This window comes from Anas acuta, chromosome 3 (assembly GCF_963932015.1).
Source record: "Anas acuta chromosome 3, bAnaAcu1.1, whole genome shotgun sequence".
In the NCBI taxonomy this organism is placed as follows: domain Eukaryota; kingdom Metazoa; phylum Chordata; class Aves; order Anseriformes; family Anatidae; genus Anas; species Anas acuta.
The window spans coordinates 57,059,273-57,078,668 of NC_088981.1; the positions used below are offsets into that span (position 1 = coordinate 57,059,273).

A 19,396-nucleotide genomic window follows, 5' to 3' on the forward strand; every position below is an offset into this window, starting at 1 on the left:
CCCTTAAATTATCCCCTTTTTCCTAGCTATGACTTATTATCATATGGTTCATGAACACTATTAAGCTATATTTTTTTGATGTTGGTTTTACTTCAAAAAGCACTTTAGCCTGTGGTTAGTTCATGACCCGATCATGACAGATTTCACTATTTTTTTTCGGAGAGCTATGCAGGTGTTGAGTGCATCCCTGAAGCACCTAACCCAAACTTCTCAGCCAAGTGAAGTTCACTTCACTGTTTGACAAATGCAAGGTTTCTCACTAGGAAAGAGGGAGTTGGTCATACTCAAACACATCTGCAACAAATTCTAGGCAGGAAGAGGGAGTGAAAGGAGATGGAGAGGCAGGGACAGCCTTCTAGTAAGGTTGCTGCCAAATGAAAACTTTTGGAGGAGGGGAAAAAGCACAGGTAACATGATTGAAGGCCTGAGCTTTCAGTCATGTTACAGCGATACATCCAAGGGAATTGACAAGGTTCAGGTAGGATAAAGTACATCCAGTGTCTGGCTTTATTGCCCTACTGGGAACTTTATTACTATAGAAAGGATGGAAGTAAAGACAGGCTGAAACTGATGGGCTATGATATTCAGGGGAGAACCCTGCCTGGGCAGGAGTGGGAGCAAATCTTTAAAATGACTGCGTGAGTGCTTATGAATTTCTTTGCCTCACTTTTCATCTTTATAATGCTGAATTTTATAAATTTTAGAAAGAGCTTTAAAAGGTAATAAGTAAGCATTACTTGATATACCTGCTTCACGGATAGTTTAACTAAGACTCGGGAAAGCAAAGGGCTTTACTCCTTTTGTGAGAGGAAAGACTGGCAGGAGCATAACAATATGAAGGGTATTTGGGAATGCTATTTCAAGTATCCTAGAAGCAAAACTACATAGTGACACCAAACCATTCAGGAAGCTATAATTATCTACTCTGTTTTGGAGAATACTTGTGACAAACCAGCCAATGTTGCAAGTGGTGGCTTCAGATAAGAAAAAGAGTCAGTAGAATTCAAGCTTCAGCAGAAAACTATAGATGAGTCACAACCAGGGTTAAAACTGAAACAAAAGCCCACATTGCATTAAGACCCTTCATTAAGATAAACACCCAAAATACATATACACAGTACCTATTGCCTCCTACCAGGAACAGTTCACTATTTTCCTGATGATTTTATATATGCACCCCCTGGGGATACAGCTGACTGCTAGCAATTACCCTTGATACACCAGCAGGTATTTCCTGAGGGGAAATGACAATCCTAATAGCTTGTGGCTGGTAAGCCTCCAGCTGATGGAGCTAGTTTTAACTCCTGACAGACTGAGGCCTGCCCATACACCTTGTCATGGGTACTTTAATGCCTTCTTTGGAGGGGACTGTAGTTTCTAATTAAAAAAAAAAAAAAAAAAAAAAAAAAGAGAGAGAGAGAGTGGGGTTTTATAAGTACAAAGTTCTGCATCTCCCATTTCCATCTGAGTAAACAGGAGAGTATGAAGGTCTCTGAGTATACAATATTGCAACTGGTGAGAAGGAAGAATCTACATGAGAGAAGGAATGAGAGAATCCTCAAATCTTCCCAGGGTTGGATTTTGAAAAGTAGGTAAGACTGTGTCTGTGCAACACTCTAGACTCAAGTGGACTTAGCTTCCTACTGCCAGATTTGCCTTATGTCATAATGGCTTGGTCTCCTCAACACCCTGCCATTCTTCCCAGGAACAAATAGGTAAGCCAATATTGGCCATCCTATGTAACTTCTCTCCTTAGACCAATAAGGGACTGATCTCATCTGAATTGGGTTACTAGTGAAATCCCAGTTCAGCCCCTTGCCCAAGAAGCAAAAGACACTGTTGGTGCTCAGGGAGCTAATTCCCACTTGGAAATGTGAACCAATAGCAACAACTATATTTTATTAAAAAGAGAAGAGAGATTTCCTAACAAAGTAAAACAACTGGCTGCTATGCACTACCTAAGTCATGAAGTGCAATAATCTCACAGTCTTCTGACAAAACTGCACTGACCAGTTGCTTCCTCATTCCTGCAGTAACATCTTCCCATTTTGAGACTGTCGAAATGTCACACATAGGAAGGTCATTTCAAGCTGCTTCTACTCTTCTGTCTTCCTCTTTCCCACCAACCTCTCTGCTAGCTCTGTCAGTTAACTGATGACTGTTTCTGTTAGTTTAACTCTTAATAAAAATACATGTAGCACTAAGAGAGCTACCAGTCTTCTCACATACACAAAACTCTTAAACAGGTTCTCCTGTTTCTCAGCTTAACAAGAGCCACTTCCAAGAGCCACTTTTCACCTCTAACTTTCAGGTACTTACGCAAGAAACCATTGTCTTTAGTATGGTTACTCACCTAACAATAACTAGATCATTAACACTTTCTGACACAATACATGAGATATATGAAATAGCTTAGTCTCAGGTTGGGTCCTGTCCACTCTTCTTGCAAGATGCTGACAGGAAGTCCTACTTCCAGGGCTGGATTCATAGTGAGAGGGACAGTTACTGGAGTACATTGTGTTTAGACTTTTGCTTCCAATTTTTCACAGAGGTTGTTTATGAAGCAGCCAGGTATAAGAGCCCCCTCTTCCAGCATTGTACAGATAAACCACATTGAGTTCAGTAAGACTTTTAATTCTCAGGCACTTCGCTCTTCTGGAAATTCCTCTGTTAAACCTCTCAGGGTGACCATGAATGAATGTAAAGCTCAAACACTGATGACTTTGGCACCAGCCTATGTCTGCTTTGGGGTTTATAAAACTTAAACCCAGACGATGAAGATGAAGATGAAGATGAAGATGAAGATGAAGATGAAGATGAAGATGAGGAGAGGAGAGGAGAGGAGAGGAGAGGAGAGGAGAGGAGAGGAGAGGAGAGGAGAGGAGAGGAGAGGAGAGGAGAGGAGAGGAGAGGAGAGGAGAGGAGAGGAGAGGAGAGGAGAGGAGAGGAGAGGAGAGGAGAGGAGAGGAGAGGAGAGGAGAGGAGAGGAGAGGAGAGGAGAGGAGAGGAGAGGAGAGGAGAGGAGAGGAGAGGAGAGGAGAGGAGAGGAGAGGAGAGGAGAGGAGAGGAGAGGAGAGGAGAGGAGAGGAGAGGAGAGGAGAGGAGAGGAGAGGAGAGGAGAGACTACTACTATTATTTGGTCCTCCATTGCAGGGATAAACAAAAGCATAACTCTCATAATCCTTCTATTTAAATATTTTTCCAAATAATAATAATATACATATTACATACATGTATCTATATGTATACATATATTGGAGGCATGAATAAAACAAACCAAATCCATATCAACTGACGGTTGTGAAAATTCAAATCCAGGTAGTTATAGTATGCAAACCTAAGGTATTATACGTATGGCTTTTGGTGCCCATTATTAGTTAATAATAGTAGAACAAAATATTTAGCAATAAACAGGGATTAACTACATTTTGTTGGCTTTTGCTTGTTACTGTAAATCAACTTTAGTCTGCTGCTTGCTCTCTTTGTTTACTTGAAATGTTTCTGAATGCTTTGCTAGAGACAAGCATTCTAATGTTGTTGCCAGATTTTTGCCAGATTGAAAATATGCATAGCTTATTTTCCTTTTAATGCTGCACAAGAACAGTATGTTTCAGGACTCATTTTGCAATTCCTGCAAGTTCTCACTGATTACTTTGTGTAAGAAACTGTAGTGCCTATATGGTCAAAGTGCAAATCATGACCTTACTGTGCAAAATTTCACCAGTTTGCATAACTTCCCCAATATGTGGCTCTGAATAAACCATACTATATCATTGCCTTAACACACAGTTTAGAATTGCAGCTAATAAAGACATAGGCACATACCAAAGCTTCCAAATATTTGCTCAAAAGGGAGCCAGAGAAGCAAAGTGTACATCTAGAAAGTGTAATGCACTATACAATTATCCATCCTTTTTTGGTAAAAGACTACTGACTACTAAAAAACAACATTCTCCGGTCGAACGTGCTTTGAGTTGAATGCACAATGGGCTATGTGACTCAAACTGTCAGTTTTCACATTATGTTATGAGTAGTCTAGTCCAGCTCCCACAATCTTGCAACTCAAGGTTTTTTAGGTAGCCTAAGAGAGTGCATGCCTGAAACAGAAACCTGAAAAGTAGCTGAGCATTTGATGTTAGAGAATGGGATGAAGACCAAAGTAGAATATTAGCCAACAAAAAAGGAAGGATGTGACTTTTGTGCACTGAGTAAAATGTGAGCTGTTGCTCTTCCTCCACCACTCCTTGTTATGTTCTTCCTTCCTGGATCAGGAACTCACCCTCTTCAGGCCATTTATTGAACAAGAGATGTCTATGTCTAAGCAGGTTTTCACAGAGTATGATTTCACTTTCCAAAGGATATCTCCATACTCCCCAACCTGGCTTTAGAGCAATGTAGAATGGATATCAGGCCACCCAGTAATAGTTTTCCTTGATGCTTCTGATCAGTTGGAAGTTTGACCCTTTCTTGCTACCTCAATCTAGTATTGCATTGGCAAGCACAGAGCCAGTCTTTACTTTTTGTAAAGATATATGCAAAGGTAAAGGTTATGGGAGGGATGCACATTAAGTTTAACAGATTGATTCAAAATGAAATATTTACAGCATATTTAAATTACATTCAGCTTAATATTTGGATGTAGACTACAGCTGTTTGTTTTGTTTTTCTGCAAGTACTAACAATCTTTTCTCATTGGTCTCCAAAAAAAAAAAAAAAAAAGGAAAAAGGATTGATAAAACATACATGTTAGATGAAATGGAATGCAGGAATGAAAACTAGAATTTCTTTAATCTTCTGCCATCATTCAAGTCTTCCTGATCTTAACTCCTGGCAGGATTCACATCAACCTCATCAGACCCAAACACCCGCACTGAAGAAAACTGGTCTGGACTATCATAGCGGCAAAGCTGTTGCACTTTCTGAAAATGATTATTTATAAATGTCAATCTGTAGTACACATGTGGTAAGTGTTACTCGTTCTCTTCCATGGAGCTGAGCAGAAATAGAGGGGATACTTTTACAAAGAGGAGGAAGTGCACTCTCAGGAAAAAGCAGCTGATGTTTGACCACAGTAATTTAAACATCATTCTGGTGTTTTGGGCAACCGTCCATCAAAACACAACTAATATATACCATGATTTAAAATAACACAATGAGGTAGAGAAGGTAACATTTAATGAAAAAAGGACACAATTAAGATTGGTCTCTTGAGAGAGAAATAAGGGATTTTGAAATAATCCATGTTTCTGTACATGGAATACAAAAGAATTTAAAACACAATTACTGGGCACAGAAAAGACAGCAGAGATATTAAATGCCAAAATGTCTGTTACAAACATGCATGGTCAGAGTGGCTAATGCCCACATATATTTGACATTTAGAGGTGAATGCCACTGATATATGTAGTATATGCAATCATATGAGTATAATTTGCAAGGGAGAAAGGGTATTAAGAGCAGTAAGATTAAATATGGTCTGCTTTTGTTGTAAACCATTATATTAGGTAAATTATGGAAGAGGAGGAGAAAATCTTTAGAGACGGAGGGCAAAAATTTGAGAGAAAGTTCAGTAACATGCATTAAAAAGCTAATACAAATGAAGTCTGCACAGTTATTCCTTGAAAATAAAAGAATTGTCATCACCAGACTTCCACATCTATTTTCAATTTTATAGCTCTATGTGGAGTTATTATGCTGCAGTGCATTTCTTAATGACTGGATCATGTTCTAAAGTTCAGAATTACGGCATAGCATAAGAAATATTTATTTCTCCAACAAACTAAGGTTCATTGGTTCATAGTGAATACTGTTTCTATGTCAAACAACACCTTTCAAATCTCCTTCATAAGGAAATGCAAAAAGAGTAAAAGGGAAACAAAAAGGAATGTACTTTTTTTTTCTCTGATTTGTTAAGAATTCTTTTGTGTTCAAGGTCTAAATAAATAATCAAATAATCATATTGGGGCAGAAGTTGTATCAGTAGAATTCAAGACAATACTCAGTTTAGAAATTTACAAACAGCTTATAATAGGGAGGAGGCGTTCGAAACAAAAACCACAATATTAACTAGTTGTTACTAAGTGTTCTCTCTGAAATAATAAAGACTTGAATTTCCTAAATACAAGCTGAACTACACACGGACATAGCAGCTGCTTCTGGACATGGCAAAAGGTAATAAACTCTTGATATACATGAAAAAAAAAAAAGACCAATAGAGAAGCCATGTTAAGTTTAACCTTGATTTGAACAAAGCCTGGCTTTAACATGGGTGATAGGTAAGAAAAAGGCTCTGTTACCACCTCACCCCCAGGGTGGGAAATCTCATTTGTTTCTGCCCAAGCATAAATAGGACAAGTACTCACAACCAGTTCACAGTTAACGGCTTCAGGATGCCTTTGAGAAGTGGTTCCAGGTTGGTTTCCTTACCCAGTCCTCGTGTGATAAAGTAACTTCATCCTTCTCTTTTTTTCTTCGCTGCAGGGATAACCTCAGTTGCTCAGACAGAAAATGTTTTCTTCCTCCTTTTTTTATCCTTTTTTTTTTGTATCACCTTTTTTCTAATTAAGCAAATCTCTGATTTCCATGATCCACCACACAAAAATGTAGTGAAAAACCAAATCATTTCCACCATATAAAAATAATTTATTTTCATTAAAAAAAAAAAAAAAATCTAGAAATGGCAATGAGGACTCCACAGAGAGGCAGAGCTCTTCACGCAAAGAGAAAAGAATGGTACATATATTATGTACTTATAGCCAGAATTTGTCATTTCCTGGCAGTCATTGTAGTTATCATCACCCAAGAATTTCAAGAGCACTTTCTACAATGTCTCTGCACTCCAGAATACATTCAGGAATGAAGACATAAAACAATTCAAAGGGAAAAATATGTTACTCTTCCTCTGTACTACAACAGGTGAATAATTACCAATGAGAGATTTACACACAGCACAAAGCCATATCCAGCAACCACATCTTTCTTTGCAAAAAGTAGTCGAATGGTATTCTAAATATTTTTCATCTTTTAAGTCATCACATTCCTTTTTCCAGCATCTTCTACTACTATCTTTATAATTGTTCTTTTCCTATTAGTACTTCATTTTCAAATCCCCTTTCCTGCTCTGTGTTTAATATGTAACCTCTCTTCCTGGCAAATCTATTAGTGCTTTTCATCCAGTTGAAGCTCTTAGGAAACAGTTGAAAAAGTTTTTGTTTTTTGTTTTTTTGTTGTTTTTTTTTTTTCAGAACCAAATGGTTGAGAACCTAATCCTATTATGATAGATAAATTATTTAAAATGAAAACAACAGTGCACCCAGAGCTTTTTGTAATGCTTAACTGAGACAGAACTAAGCTTTCACTGTTGAAATTGTGGAGTGAGACATTTCTCATTCATATATGTGTTCACACTTCCTCTTAACTTTCTCAGTGAATGTTCCAAAATAGAACATCCAAAATGTTCCAAACTAGAATCAAGGGCTAGGCAGGACAGGTCTTTCCAAGGAATATGTGATAAACAAAAAATGCAGAATTCTCATGAAAGAATCGTGAATTCTTCTCAGGAGATTTGCAGTTTTCTATTTGAATACCCCAAATTTGGATACATTTCTATTGTAAACCCAAAGTTTTTACTAGATTATTTGGTACACCAAATTGATTTGTGTTCATTCACAATCAAACAGGAATTCTCCTTATTCTCCTCAATTTGTAAATCTTACTGGTCATTTAAGGACGAAGTATTGGCACAATTTTTCATAAAGCACATCAGAAATTTTATGCTGGAGATGCCAGTGTCACAGTGCAAAATTTTTAGGCCAAAAGTGGTGAAGTAATTTCACTACACCAAGAAAAGCAATCACAGAGGCCGCTGATTTGTTTAATTGACAAACAATATAAAAAAAAAAAGGTATAAGTCCAATTATGTGCACAGGCAATATACCTGGAATAAGGTGTACTACATCATAATGTATTAAAATAGTAAAAAAAGACAGAAAAAAAAAATCAATAAACAAATTCAGGTTGTCATGTTATATGTCCTGTTCCATCAGGTTTCCTATTCCCTCTGGAGAGTGAATGCATGCTCTGACTACTGAAATTTCAAATAAATACTCTTGAAAAACAACAGAATCACATACTATTATTTCCATCGCACGGGTGAACTTAAGGGAAGGAACTAAATAGAAATGGAAAGAATCACAGTTCCAATAATCAATAAGAATCCAAGCAATTCGGATACTCAGCATAAATGTTGGAATGTGGGTTTTTGTTGCTGTTGTTTTAGTTTTTGTTTTGGTGAGAAGGTCATCTCATTTAATTTAATCGTGCATTTCTTGGACAGCTTTTCTACTTTAAAAATGAAATCTCAATGTTGGTATATTTTCTACAGTTTAGAAAATCACCCTGATTAGGAAAATAACATGCATGAATTTCGACCAGAAATCTGTCTGATTGCTGAGCCAAAACAAAAAACAGAGCATTTAGATTTTACAACTAGCTACGGAAGCAAAGGCATGGTTTCTCTGTTTATGTACAAAAGGATTCAGATCTAGATGGGGAACTTGGACCTACAAATATGTATCTGTCACTGATATATTTCAAACAGGGACGTAGTAAATTTGTCCCATGTGTTTTCTCTGTTAATTGGTTTCTTCTATCACTCAGACTCCAAATAATGTTAAGTACCCAGTGAAGTCTTCATATGTTGTAAGACTTACCAAAACAAATCTTTTATTTAAATGTTTCTTTCAGTAACTTGTGAAATTCCTCACCTGCATCTTTCATTTGTTAGGGAACAGGCACTGAGGAAGTAGACTGCACCAACTAATCAGCTGCTTTGAAATTACAGACCATTTGACTGAGAATCTTGAAAGATATTATCTACTTTTCTACTGACCTTGTGGTTCCCCCATATGAGCCTGCCACCACAGTATCTGCAGCTAGGAATTTTGGCTGCCACTTCCGCCTATATTTTTAACAGATGGGTTCATTCATTAGTGTGCTTTTTGTCATGCCTGCATTTAATTTTCCTCTTTCCCCAACCTCAAAGACCCAACTTCAAATGCAACGCTTCCTCTCCCTGACAAGTGTCACCCTCCTCAGCCTTGCCAAAGCTGATGGCACTGAGACCTCATTCTGTGAGGATGAGGAATGCATGTGTTTGTCAGCCACTCCACACCAGCAGAAAGCTTTCTGTGAAATATGGGAGATCCTTCCTCGGTAAACTGGCAAGAAAATATTGATTTTATATTCATAAAAGTATTGGTTGTTATTCAGCTTTTAAATTCCTTGCCAACTGAATGACAAACTAAATCCATCTCACTGAACAGGAGGTCCACCTTAACACTCAAAGTATGGGATTTTACTTGCAGGTACAGAAAAAAAAAATATATTTATATATATATATATATATATATATATATTTAGGGTAACAAAATCTTCTTTAACTAAGGACTTTCAGGAGAGAGTTACAGAAGTAAAACTTCTGCAGCTATTAGTAATCTGACACGATGCTGTTTATTTAGGTCAAGTCTTCTGAGTGTCTGTTAGCCCTTTAATGATTTGCTAATATTTGTAAGTTTCCTTAAGGCTAAACAAATGAAGAAGCCATCTTGTTTCCACATCAATGGACTTAGCATGCTCTACAAGATTACCATGGCAACCAGAGCTAGTATGCCCAGTATGAAGACACCAGTGTAGGCCTCATTTCCTAAAAATGTGCTCCTACTGAGGTTACATCACCAATTAAAAGACTTTTCTGTCCTCCAGAGTTTTGGAGATACAAATAGAGTTGTGAAGTTGGTCAGCTTCTTTACCTAGGTTAGTCACTCTTGCTAACTGTCTAAATACAGAAAAAAAAAAATCCAGCAAACCTGAAAAGAGGGATGCTTCTGGAATTTCATTAAGGACTGGATGAAACATAAAAATAACAATAATTAAAAAAAAAAATAAAAATGGGGGGACAACAGTAATTCATGTTGTGAGTTGTAATTACTGAGTAAACAGCTTGAAAAAGGGGATGTTCTCCAAGCCTTGGAAAACAGTCACAGTGCATCTTCTACAACATCAACATGTTTTGTCATCTCTGTCAGTGTGTCTGAGTCACACACATTTGGTATAAGTGAAGATTAATTATAGATCTAATAAATAAAAAAGATGTGAGACTGTGGGATGACTTAGCTTTTAGGCATCATTCATCTTCTTAAAAATGCCTTACTGTGACATATTTCAATATTAAACAAAAAAAGATCAGCTGTTTTCAAGTTGTCTTTATTAAAACAGAACTAAATTATATAAGGATGGTGCCTTTTATAGTACCATTAATTAATGAATTGTCTCACCGAGATATCTATTTTCTCAGCACAATATCATGGCAACAAAAAATTCTAACCAAAAATAGTTTGCAATCATTTTTTCCATATTGTTATACTGGTTTAGAGAAGTTGGCAAAGTAAATTAGTAGGACTACAAATATTAACAACAAAGTAAAATTTTGCTCAAAGTAACCGATTTGGTAGGTAGTCATGAAACTATAAATCAATAACTGAACAAAACAGAAACAAATGTTGCAAATTGGATTCACAGTATAAGATCTGTCAAATTATTTATATTTGTTCACATTCATATAAATATCTTTTATTGGAGAGTATCCATCACAAATCTCCAAAAATCCTTCAAACTCTTCAAAAATGCAGCTAAAACAACCTCAGAGCCAGAAGAGCAAAATATAAGTGTATATGTGTGTATATATATATATATATATGATTTATATATTATGTTCTAATGTAATGCTAATCTTGTTTGGATAATCACTGACCATGCAGTGTTTTTCAGTCATGACCTCCTGAACAGTGGGAGATCCTAAGACAGCCCTGTATTATTTTGCTTCCACTGAGCAAGGCAGAATCTAGCATTAACAGAATCTAGGCAGAATCTAGCATTAACAGAATCTAGCACCTAGCTAGATAACTTCATAACTCACGGGCAGGGTGGGTGATCTGTGTGATCTGTCATAAGATATAAAGTGAATTGGGGTTAACATACAGACCTACATTTTTTACTATATTCCAAGTTGAGAACACATTGGAGAAAAGTTGCTATTTGTACAGCAAGAAGTCCATGTCTATTCACTTTAAGATGCAGATAGGTCACTGTTGAAATTTTCCAAACCCATCTTCTACTGATTTCCATGAGAATGTCGTATTAGTGCTTTTAAACCATATTTAAACAACCGAATGCTTTACTGATTTGTCTTCATATCACAGTTCCCTAATACTCAGAATCCTAATTCAAAAAAAAAATAACCATTTCTAAACTAAAAACAGTAACACCCACTCTATTATTACCTCTAGACCATCACTCAAAATTTAATTCTATCCTTTGCATTGAATGAATGTGATTCACTGTTATTGAATCTAGCTAGCCAAATACATTCTATTTAAGAGTTAGCTTGTAGATAAACTCAATAACTGTCTGCCTTAGCCATCAACAGCAAATTGTGGCTATGGTTTTGGCTCACTAATGCTAATCAGCATTTCCTCTAACAGTTTCCTAGACACAGTGCTATCCAATTTGAGCTCATTAGTTTCTAACTCCTGAGGAAAACAAAGTGTAGCTATAAAAAAATTTGGCCCTCTTGAAAGGGCCAAATAAAAATTAAATTTGGATGCATCTGTTTCCATGCTGAAGGTACAAAAAAGACTTCTTGACTTAAAGAAAAATGCCAAATTTTAAAAATGACTTTAAAAGACTACATTTTGAAATTGATAGAAACAATATAGGAAATTTATAACACCATATAAAAATGATTGATTTTCACTTGTAATACTGAACTCAGCTGTGTTTTACTCATTCTGAAGAAAGATAAAGCAGAGATTGATAAAGTCCAGAGAAGAGGTAGAGGGAACGTGGTATTTATATTGGATGAGAGATTAACCCAGACAGGACAAGAGTAACAGGAGACTTGATGGAGGTGTACAAAATTGCTACTGGTATAGTAATAAACTGATCAATCTCTCCTTTTATTAAACTTGTCCCATCATATAACAACACAGGTTGGAAATTAAAAGGCACTAAATTCCAATTACAAAGTAAAGTATTTACTTATGACTGACATAGTATTGCACAAGGTCATTAAGTGAAATACTATGGATATAGTTTAAAAAGGAAGCTAATGTTACAACCATTAATACCTTTTATAGACATGTAAGTCATCATAAATGAGTGCTACATCTTATGTCATGGGGTACATAGAAAATGCAATTTTTTCCTTATGTAGTACCACTCACCTACTGGCTTGGTTCACTGACAAGGATTTTACCTCCCTCGGAAACATCTACTGTCAGCTACTGCCAGTTTATTCTTTATAGGTTTTAATTTTGTTTCACTGTCCACTGGTTGTAATTATCTGAGATGCATGAAAATAACATTTTATCAACTGATTTGTATCCTTTTCCATTTGGCAAACATTGCTTTCTTGTGTGTGTTTTGAGCCAAGCTGAAATCAACACATCTGTTTCAGTTTAATATCTTCAGTTTATATAACAGGACCTGTGCAGTAATATCATTTCTTTACAGTTCTTTCCTAACCAGTGAAATCAGGCCAAAACTCCTATGACACTTTAGAAAGTTATTGATTATAAGTAATCAAGGCCTTAATTATATATTTCCGCTAAAACACACCTTTAGTTATGCCAAACCACCTATCCCATTTCTGCCAGCATTATCAATTGCTTAAAAATAACATGCTTGTTTAATTGTTTGGAATCAGAAGACAAGGGCAAATCTCATTCCAAGAGATGCAGAAGTAACGGGCATTGCTTCGTTTTACAAATTCTCAGTGATGCAGTATGCTACTTAAATAACAAGGACTGGGTAGCGGTTTTGTCATCCTGTGATACCATGAATAGCTGCCACTGAAACCAAGAATCCTTTAAGTGACATCCATTTGTGAACTGCCTGAGGATACATGGATACAATTTGCTTTGAAGAGATGCAACAAAGCACAAAATTCCAGTCTGCTTCCAAATAACCAGCCCTTGGTGATAAGGGTCTTTGGATTCAAATACAAATTGTCACCAATGTTCAGATGTTTCATCTGTGGTTTGAAATTGAATCCATACAAGAGTAAATAATTTAAAAGGAAAAACAGTGAGATTTAGACTCATGACAGCTTTTGTTCAGATGGTAGCATCCTTATATCAGGACCCCAAAAGCATCCCTAGGTCTTGCCCTGATGGAGCCTGCCAACTATCTCCAGGTTGTGTTCAGACCCTGTGGGATAGCATCCTATTAGAGAGTATCCTGCCTATATGGAGGTTAATCCTTAGCTCCTGCCTTGCCCTCCCTCAAGGAGTGACCTCAGTCTTGCAGCTCCCTGAAATCTCAGGTATGTATTTCTGAAAATTTCAACATGGGCTATATTACCTTAGTGATTTGCACCTGAGCAGACAATCTCTCTAACCTTCATCTCTATGTATCTACATGTATTCTGAGCCCAAGTTCCTGACTGGGCTCTTCCAGAATGGTTTTTCACTAGTAACAACAATTCTTTGCATCACTGTACCCAAAAACAGAAAATTTTCTGACAGTACTAAAGAGTTAAAAAATAGTCCCACAGTTAATTTCCAAATAGGATCCAAAAGTACAGCAGTTCTCCACAGCCATCCCCATTCTAATAGTTATTTTCAGTTCAAAAAACCTTTGAAAAAAAAATCTTTGAAAATAGAATCAGTTTCCTCCTTCTGTCTCTTAAAACTCAGACTGGAAAAGTTCTTGGTTCATACATATGATACGTACACTGGATCACCACCCAGCTAATTTTTTAGCTACTTTGGCTCTGCTGGATTTCTCTTTCTGAGAACCATTAATCTTTCATTGTGGTAACACCACAAAGATGGTTCAGCTATGACTTAGGGAGATTCGTAGCAATACTTCCTAACTTATCTACATGTATTTCATGAGCATTATATTCTCAGAGCCTGCTCAAACGCAAAGGGAAACCTCACTATAACTAAAGGTCCTAAATTTGTCATCCTCTGATCTCTCATTTGTCCACAATAACGAATAATTCTGACCATAGGTGTGCAGTGACTCAAAAGAAAATTTAAGGTGACTGGGTTTATAAATTCCAAGAGATATTTTGCTAGACTCAGTTATAACTCAGAGATTGTTCTTCGCGCAAGTGTTTTGTACTGTGTTCAGTTCACATAGCTACAGCTGTAATGTTTTCAGTCCTACCTTAGGACCTACAAGTTCAAAGGATCCTGAGTCAACAGAGTTTTTCCTCCTATTTCACCTGAATACTTTGGAAAATTTTGTTTGCATATTTGGTACAAAGATGTCAGTTTTCCACTGTATTCTTCCAAAATAATGGATTTCTGAATCTAATGTTTTGAACTAGAGCAAATTTGAGAACTATTCAACACTCTCTCTTTAGTGAAACATACTTTTCCATCTTTTAGCTTTTTTTTTTCTTTTTTTCTACCAAAGCAGCAAGTACTGTTATCATGTTTTAGAACTGTGAGAGGTAAAAATGGGCAATAAATAAACATAGTGGTATCTTATATTTTAATAGAGGAACAATTCCTGTTGAATAATAAGAAAAATAGTTTTCAGTTGGATGTCTGACAAAATAAATCTTCGTTCGTTCTTACACAATGAACCATAAAACCCAAGTCAAGGAAATTAAAATAGAATTGGTACTGAAGGTACTGTTGCAGGTAAAGGACTTGGAAACTAGCTGAACTCGTTTTCACTAGATTTCATTGAAACTCAAGACATTGCAGTCATGGAGAGGTTATCTGTCCTGTTTTTTCTTGATTTCAGCTCACACGTTTTCAACTTTATCCTTTTCCCAGTCTCACTGGGAACTTCAGATCCAAATGATTTCAAAACTTCTGAGCAACTTCACTTGAAATCATTCTTCTGATGGAACTCATCTAGAATTAAGAGCATTTCAACTCAATATCATGAACTATATGATATGAATATCATATTAGTTAGCATAAAATATGATCTTTAGTGACACAAAACATTTGAAAAAGAAGCATATCTTGATGATCGAAGATTTGTCTGAGCTTTAGTTATGTAGGAGAAGATAGGTGTAGGGACAGGACAACTAACCATGAGACTTCTCGTGTATTTCATATAGCCAGTGGTTGTGACAAATAGATTCTCATTTAACACAGCATATGATCCTGAAGCTCTTACAGACCTTCGTAATGCCACCAAAGTCCATCACATCACTCATAAAAGGGATGAATGTAAAAGCAGTTGTATCTGAGGTTTTATGTAGATCACAGATAACAGATCATAGATACAGCTAATCAAATAATGGCAGATAAAACTGACAATTTGCTGATCAGGAGGACTAGTAAAAATGTGTTAAGTGTTGGGAATTGTTAGAAAAGACAGAGAGAGCAAAACATAAGATGTTATTATTCCGTTATTAAATTAAAATGTATGGTGACTGACATTTTGCTTGTAGTATGATGTGTTGGATCCCTATCATAAAATACAAGACCTGGAAAAAAATCAAAACAGGGAAATATGGGAAATCAAATGAGTGGAATAATTCTTATACAAGACACAGATAATCAGACTGGGGCTTTTCAGCTTGAAAAAATGGATGCCTGAGGGACGACATGACAGAAGTCTATAAAATCAATGGCATGAATAGGGTGAATAGGAACTGAATGTACTTTGTTTTTTCCTCAATACAAGAACACTTGCTAGCATAAAACAAGCCATATAAACAACGCAATTCCAAGAAAACCTAGTTCAACCACCTACCTCAATATTCCACAGCAGCAATATTTCTTTTTAACTGAATAAAATTGTGTCTGAAAATCTCTAAGTCTGTCCAGTGAGTACAGCTATGTGAATGCCATCAGATAGTTTCTAAACATTGGTACAGGTTTCTAAATATGAATCAGGTGAATACTCAACTACAGCCTAAACTGAGAACTGAAACTTCCAAATTAATTGTATGTATTTCCCACTTCCATAATATTTCTGTAGTGTGGAAATGTAAACAGTCTCTCAGTCCACTAAAAAACAATTTTTGTCATACTTTCTAACAAATCTCAGATTTCTGGTGACATTCTGGTAAAATTGGCTACCAAAATTAAAACTAACTTTCTGGGAAACTTTTTGGGTCCACCTGGGGATGTGGTTTGTTTGGAAATCTGCCTTTGTCTTCTGCTGCTCAGTAGTGGAATATTGTTCTGTTGATGTTGTCTGATGGTGATTAATATACATCACTATACAGTGGACCAACAAGGGCTCTGGAGCCTTCACTGCTTACCAATACTGAGAAAACTAATATTCTGCCAAACCTTTACAATTAAGCCATATTAATCATGTGACAGCATAGTTGAAAGTGCACTGTCAAGATACAGTTGAAGGTTATGTGACTGCAACAGTTATGCCTATTAAGAATTAGGAAAAATCAAATTAAAATCTATGGTGGTATTTTGAACAAAATGAGATATTTCTTATTCCAAAGTACAGTTAAAGTGTGCCACTTATTGACACGGGTTATTATGCATACCGTGATTCATGGTTTCCAAACATAGTTAACTAGACTACTGGAATAACATGTCATTAAAAGCTATTAAGCACAGAGATAATACCCGTGGTTAGAGAAAAACATGAGTTACAGCTTGCTGGAAGTTCAGAAACTATAGAATTGCCTATTACTCATAAAAAAGTTGGTATTCACATTTGGTCAGTCAGATAGTGCTTTAGGTAGATCTTTGGCCCAGCCAGCTGTGGCTATTGTTATGCCCTGCCTTGACCCTTTCAATATTCCTCCATGTTATGTGACATCCTGACATCTACTCTGCTTCTATCTATTCTCATTAGTATCTTACTGTCAGAAAGATTGAGCAGCAGGTAGCCACTTTTTTGCTGAACACCCCAATGGGTTGTGCCCTACAATATCACTGTAACTTTCTTCAGAATTATTTCCAAATTAAAGCACTTCCAGAACATAATCAAATTTCTGTATTTTGCAAGAAGAGCTCTGCAATCAATTGCACATCTGTCCAGGCAATTGCTTCCTCAGAGACAACTGTTCCCTAAGTAGACTGGCTAGTCCATCAAAGCCTATAGAATTGTGTCAAGCTGTGGTTTGCCTTGGACAATCTGCTAACAAAAATATCATTAATAGTTCCTATTGTTATTACTATTGTGAAAAGTTTGGGTGGTCCTCTGGTCTCCATGAATATCCTCTATCATCTGCTTTTATACATCCCATGCCACCTTCAAAAATGGTCATTCTCCCTGCCTGCAATATTATACACACTATTTCCTTTATTAGCCAATCATCTTTATTTTGTTTTGTTGCCTCCCTGATGTTTCATGACCTAATGCAGTCACAGAAGTTACCTATCTGTTTCCTTGGTGGCAGGGGAGCCCTACAGGAGCATCACTGCTCTATCTGGCACAGAAGGAATCACTGGAAACACCTCTAGCCCCAAGCCCATAATAAGGTGATTAACTGAGGTCTAGAAGTTTTGAACACCGCTTTAAGAACTGGCAGCTTTTGACTATATTTACAATGTTGTGTTAAATGTATGTATAGATGCTAGGCATGTTGCTGGGCTATAGAGAGGAAAACTGAGAACAAAGGTAGATAAATAAACCAATAATATTAGCAAGAAGAAAAACTACCCTAAGTATGTTCAAAAGATCTTGCAAAAAATTACAACGTCCCATTTCCATGATAAACCTAAAAGCTGACCCCCATATTGTTTTTGACAAATAATAATAATAATAATAATAATAATAGGTTGGTATCAGCCTATCATTAATTCCTGTCAGGTAGAAGTTTAAGGGAATAACTTGTTTTTTTCAGCACATAATATTCATCTCCTAAGATTCATCTGCTATATTTTGTTCTATCCAGTTTGTAAAAATGCGATGATTCGTTACAGTAGGTCTATATGTCAATATCTGTATTTGAATAATATAAACTTGCAAGTCGGTACATCTGGCTTACTCTGATATCTATTTATTATTTAAATTAATCCATCTCGTCAGATTTATGGATCAATATAAACGCAAGATAGTGTAATATAAACGCAAGATAGTGTGTAAATACGGAGTGGGTCAGGGGTTGGGGAACTTCCTGCTAAAAACAGATTCAGAATACAAGAATTACTGGAACTGGTAGTTAGCAAAAAGGGTCAAAGTTTGCCAGTGGCATAACTAATAGATATTTAGAGGGGTGGGAGTGAAAAAGAAATTTTAAAAGAAATTTAAAAAGAAACAGTAAAGTATTTTGAGTGGTAAGGCAGCAAATGCCTTGCAGCTGGAGAGGACAGGAGAGAGACATTACTGTTGAACTGTATAGCCTGTATAGCATGTAATTGCTACAGAAATCCTAAGATCTTATTTAAAAAAAAAAAAATCTATATTTTTCATTTCAGATTTCAGCTTGGAAAACATTCCCTCTACCCATATCAGACTGGCCATACTAGTTGACTCTGTCACTGTTAGTGACTGCTGTGGGGAAAGCCATTTATGTCCTCCGTGGCAATGAGTTAACAATGACTTGATAATGCTCCACCACCTGATGCAATCAGCCTACTCTCCACGCATGGCAAACCAAGCCTGAACTGTGAAATTGCATCCTATAAAATTGTAGATGTCCCTGCAGAATAACACTTCATTGAGAGTTTACAACTATTTTGCTGACTTGGAGAATATTTGTATATTTTCTCCTCTAGAACAGTTTTCATACAGTTATTTTTTTCCTTCAAAGGCCGCTTTAGAAAATATAAATGGTAATTATGTAAAACATGTAAGGTTAGGGCTGAATCACTCATTTTGGTAACTTTAGAAAGGCACTGTAGCAGAAATCCAAGCAGATCTGGAAAATAAAACAGAGCACCTATTTCCAAAATCAGTTTCACCAAAAACATGCGGCATGCAACATATACAAATTGGTTGCATTCATGGAACATTTCAATAGTAATGAATTTCTTTCACTATCTTCAGTTGCTAGAAATGCTTATGTTATACAAGATGGAGTAAACAAATCTAACAGGGTTTCTCACATATGAATGCAGTCCCTATGAGATGAGACACAACTCGTTGGCCAGGCAAACCCACTTTAGTGTCCAGAGCCAGTTTTCTCACTTTTGATACCAGAGTTCTTCCATTTTCACAAATACATTTCACTTTTAAAAGAAAGAACCATCAGGCCTAGCAAGATACCTGGAGAAAAGGTAATTTTCAGGTATTAAAATTTACACTACTCTTGCTAGATGACCTTGAAGCCTTTATCTGGAATTATTACTTAGAACAATTGTGATTCTATATTGTCTGTTCAACTTTCAGCAATCCTGAAACAAAATGGAATATAATGATTTTTTCATCCTATTCTTCCCACCAT

General features: G+C 36.4%; 2 long non-coding RNA genes across 2 annotated transcripts in view; one reads left to right on the forward strand and one right to left on the reverse strand.

The window, feature by feature from the left end:
- Window positions 1-6,806, reverse strand: part of LOC137854172 (uncharacterized) — a 41,437-nt gene extending 34,631 nt beyond the window's left edge. Inside the window, exon 1 of the long non-coding RNA XR_011094999.1 lies at window positions 6,427-6,806. This is a non-coding gene — a long non-coding RNA (uncharacterized lncRNA). The remainder of the gene's footprint in view (window positions 1-6,426) is intronic.
- The window catches only part of LOC137854171 (uncharacterized), a 61,322-nt gene that overhangs the window by 31,644 nt on the left and 10,282 nt on the right, over window positions 1-19,396 (forward strand). The gene's annotated exons all lie outside the window — the stretch shown is intronic.